The sequence below is a fragment of the Rhipicephalus microplus genome, unplaced genomic scaffold, assembly GCF_043290135.1.
Source record: "Rhipicephalus microplus isolate Deutch F79 unplaced genomic scaffold, USDA_Rmic scaffold_135, whole genome shotgun sequence".
NCBI classification, from domain to species: Eukaryota; Metazoa; Arthropoda; class Arachnida; order Ixodida; family Ixodidae; genus Rhipicephalus; species Rhipicephalus microplus.
In genome coordinates, this window is record NW_027464707.1 from 80,054 (window position 1) to 85,000 (window position 4,947).

Consider the following 4,947-nt stretch of genomic DNA (forward strand, 5'->3'; position numbering starts at 1 on the left):
CGCAAAAACCGCGTCAGCCGGGGCGGCGCGAAAACCGCGTCAGCCGGGGCGGCACGAAACCGCGTCAGCCGGGGCGGCGCGAAAACTGCGTCAGCCGGGGCGGCGCGAAAACCTCGTCAGCCGGGGCGAGCGAAAAGGGGGGGGGGGAACCACGTCTGCCGGGGCGAAAGAAAAAAAAACGCGTCTGCCGGGGCGAGCCCGGGTGCGGCACCACCGGGAAGACTGTGGCAAACAGACATGGCGATCGAGTGAGTGGGCCGCCAGCCAGGCTCAGCCCAAAAAGTGCTAAGTCCGAACTGCGTCAGCCGGGGCGGCGCGAAAACCGCGTCTGCCGGGGCGGCACGAAACCGCGTCAGCCGGGGCGGCGCGAAAACTGCGTCAGCCGGGGCGAGCCCGGGTGCGGCACCACCGGGAAAACTGTGGCAAACAGACATGGCGATCGAGTGAGTGGGCCGCCAGCCAGGCACAGCCGAAAAGTGCTAAGTCCGAACTGCGTCAGCCGGGGCGGCAAAAACCGCGTCAGCCGGGGCGGCGCAAAAAACCGCGTCTGCCGGGGCGGCACGAAACCGCGTCAGCCGGGGCGGCGCGAAAACTGCGTCAGCCGGGGCGAAAGAAAAAAAAAAAACGCGTCTGCCGGGGCGAGCCCGGGTGCGGCACCACCGGGAAAACTGTGGCAAACAGACATGGCGATCGAGTGAGTGGGCCGCCAGCCAGGCACAGCCGAAAAGTGCTAAGTCCGAACTGCGTCTGCCGGGGCGGCACGAAACCGCGTCAGCCGGGGCGGCGCGAAAACCGCGTCTGCCGGGGCGGCACGAAACCGCGTCAGCCGGGGCGGCGCGAAAACTGCGTCAGCCGGGGCGAGCCCGGGTGCGGCACCACCGGGAAAACTGTGGCAAACAGACATGGCGATTGAGTGAGTGGGCCGCCAGCCAGGCACAGCCGAAAAGTGCTAAGTCCGAACTGCGTCTGCCGGGGCGGCACGAAACCGCGTCAGCCGGGGCGGCGCGAAAACCGCGTCTGCCGGGGCGGCACGAAACCGCGTCAGCCGGGGCGGCGCGAAAACTGCGTCAGCCGGGGCGAGCCCGGGTGCGGCACCACCGGGAAAACTGTGGCAAACAGACATGGCGATCGAGTGAGTGGGCCGCCAGCCAGGCACAGCCGAAAAGTGCAAAGTCCGAACCGTGTCAGCCGGGGCGACGCAAAAACCGCGTCAGCCGGGGCGGCGCGAAAACCGCGTCAGCCGGGGCGGCACGAAACCGCGTCAGCCGGGGCGGCGCGAAAACTGCGTCAGCCGGGGCGGCGCGAAAACCTCGTCAGCCGGGGCGAGCGAAAAGGGGGGGGGGGGAACCACGTCTGCCGGGGCGAAAGAAAAAAAAACGCGTCTGCCGGGGCGAGCCCGGGTGCGGCACCACCGGGAAGACTGTGGCAAACAGACATGGCGATCGAGTGAGTGGGCCGCCAGCCAGGCTCAGCCCAAAAAGTGCTAAGTCCGAACTGCGTCAGCCGGGGCGGCGCGAAAACCGCGTCTGCCGGGGCGGCACGAAACCGCGTCAGCCGGGGCGGCGCGAAAACTGCGTCAGCCGGGGCGAGCCCGGGTGCGGCACCACCGGGAAAACTGTGGCAAACAGACATGGCGATCGAGTGAGTGGGCCGCCAGCCAGGCACAGCCGAAAAGTGCTAAGTCCGAACTGCGTCAGCCGGGGCGGCAAAAACCGCGTCAGCCGGGGCGGCGCAAAAAACCGCGTCTGCCGGGGCGGCACGAAACCGCGTCAGCCGGGGCGGCGCGAAAACTGCGTCAGCCGGGGCGAAAGAAAAAAAAAAACGCGTCTGCCGGGGCGAGCCCGGGTGCGGCACCACCGGGAAAACTGTGGCAAACAGACATGGCGATCGAGTGAGTGGGCCGCCAGCCAGGCACAGCCGAAAAGTGCTAAGTCCGAACTGCGTCTGCCGGGGCGGCACGAAACCGCGTCAGCCGGGGCGGCGCGAAAACCGCGTCTGCCGGGGCGGCACGAAACCGCGTCAGCCGGGGCGGCGCGAAAACTGCGTCAGCCGGGGCGAGCCCGGGTGCGGCACCACCGGGAAAACTGTGGCAAACAGACATGGCGATTGAGTGAGTGGGCCGCCAGCCAGGCACAGCCGAAAAGTGCTAAGTCCGAACTGCGTCTGCCGGGGCGGCACGAAACCGCGTCAGCCGGGGCGGCGCGAAAACCGCGTCTGCCGGGGCGGCACGAAACCGCGTCAGCCGGGGCGGCGCGAAAACTGCGTCAGCCGGGGCGAGCCCGGGTGCGGCACCACCGGGAAAACTGTGGCAAACAGACATGGCGATCGAGTGAGTGGGCCGCCAGCCAGACACAGCCGAAAAGTGCAAAGTCCGAACCGTGTCAGCCGGGGCGACGCAAAAACCGCGTCAGCCGGGGCGGCGCGAAAACCGCGTCAGCCGGGGCGGCACGAAACCGCGTCAGCCGGGGCGGCGCGAAAACTGCGTCAGCCGGGGCGGCGCGAAAACCTCGTCAGCCGGGGCGAGCGAAAAGGGGGGGGGGGAACCACGTCTGCCGGGGCGAAAGAAAAAAAAACGCGTCTGCCGGGGCGAGCCCGGGTGCGGCACCACCGGGAAGACTGTGGCAAACAGACATGGCGATCGAGTGAGTGGGCCGCCAGCCAGGCTCAGCCCAAAAAGTGCTAAGTCCGAACTGCGTCAGCCGGGGCGGCGCGAAAACCGCGTCTGCCGGGGCGGCACGAAACCGCGTCAGCCGGGGCGGCGCGAAAACTGCGTCAGCCGGGGCGAGCCCGGGTGCGGCACCACCGGGAAAACTGTGGCAAACAGACATGGCGATCGAGTGAGTGGGCCGCCAGCCAGGCACAGCCGAAAAGTGCTAAGTCCGAACTGCGTCAGCCGGGGCGGCAAAAACCGCGTCAGCCGGGGCGGCGCAAAAAACCGCGTCTGCCGGGGCGGCACGAAACCGCGTCAGCCGGGGCGGCGCGAAAACTGCGTCAGCCGGGGCGAAAGAAAAAAAAAACGCGTCTGCCGGGGCGAGCCCGGGTGCGGCACCACCGGGAAAACTGTGGCAAACAGACATGGCGATCGAGTGAGTGGGCCGCCAGCCAGGCACAGCCGAAAAGTGCTAAGTCCGAACTGCGTCTGCCGGGGCGGCACGAAACCGCGTCAGCCGGGGCGGCGCGAAAACCGCGTCTGCCGGGGCGGCACGAAACCGCGTCAGCCGGGGCGGCGCGAAAACTGCGTCAGCCGGGGCGAGCCCGGGTGCGGCACCACCGGGAAAACTGTGGCAAACAGACATGGCGATTGAGTGAGTGGGCCGCCAGCCAGGCACAGCCGAAAAGTGCTAAGTCCGAACTGCGTCTGCCGGGGCGGCACGAAACCGCGTCAGCCGGGGCGGCGCGAAAACCGCGTCTGCCGGGGCGGCACGAAACCGCGTCAGCCGGGGCGGCGCGAAAACTGCGTCAGCCGGGGCGAGCCCGGGTGCGGCACCACCGGGAAAACTGTGGCAAACAGACATGGCGATCGAGTGAGTGGGCCGCCAGCCAGGCACAGCCGAAAAGTGCTAAGTCCGAACTGCGTCAGCCGGGGCGGCAAAAACCGCGTCAGCCGGGGCGGCGCAAAAACCGCGTCTGCCGGGGCGAAATCAAAAAAAAAAACAAAGAAAAAAGCCCGCGCTTAATCAAAAGAAAACAAAGAAAAAAGCTTGCGCTTAATCAAAAGAAAACAAACAAAAAAAGTTCGCGCTTAAGCCTGGCGGTGGAACCACCGGGGCAAACAGACCTGGCGATCGAGTGAGTGGGCCGCCAGCCGGGGTGAGCCAAAAAGTGCAAAGTCCGAACCGCGTCAGCCGGGGCGACGCAAAAACCGCGTCAGCCGGGGCGGCGCGAAAACCGCGTCAGCCGGGGCGGCGCGAAAACCGCGTCAGCCGGGGCGGCGCAAAAACTGCGTCAGCCGGGGCGGCACGGAAAAACGAAAACCGCGTCAGCCGGGGCGGCACGGAAAAACGAAAACCGCGTCAGCCGGGGCGACATCAAATTGAGGAAAAAAAAAAAAAAACTGCCTTAGGACACCTGCGTACACTTTCATGCGTTTGGGCATATCTCTCTGTAACACGCGCGCCCCTCGTTACGCGCGGCACTCTGTTTTCTCCGACACCCATATTTCGGCGGCATGTGGCACGCGCGCCCGTCCCTACGCACGGCACACCGCATTGCTTTCTCGATATTTTTCTTTTCCTCCAACACCGTCATCTATAGGCTTTTAGTGACCTGTTGCTCGTGGCACAAGTTCGCTAGCTCTGACACCTCTTGCATGCGCACCGTTTTTGCGCACGGTGCTATGCCGCAAAGCACGGCAGTCGCATGCGTTTCTCTCAGGCACCTCTTTTTTGACACAACGCTGTGGTGCTTAGAAACACACGCGCCGCTTTTGCGCACAGAACTCCACCGTACAGCACGGTAGTCACGTTTGTTCCACACGAACAGCAGTGTGCATCGTGCTACGACACTTTGAAAGCTTTTTCTTCCGAGTCTCGACCGCGCTGTTCCTTTCGTACTTGGCGCGATTTTGGGACCAGCTTTGTTTTAAACCCCTACTGCGCGCCGTTCCTTTCGTACTTGGCGCGGTTCAGGGTTTGTTTCGAGCCCTTAGCCGCGCTGTTCCCTCCGTACTTGGCGCGGTTTAGGGTCGAGCTTTGTCTCGAGCCCTCTCCGCGCCGTTCCTTCCGTACTTGGCGCGGTTTAGGGTTTGTTTCGAGCCCTTAGCCGCGCTGTTCCCTCCGTACTTGGCGCGGTTTAGGGTTTGTTTCGAGCCCTTAGCCGCGCTGTTCCCTCCGTACTTGGCGCGGTTTAGGGTCGAGCTTTGTCTCGAGCCCTCTCCGCGCCGTTCCTTCCGTACTTGGCGCGGTTTAGGGCCGAGCTTTGTCTCGAGCCCCTACCGCGCGGTTCCTT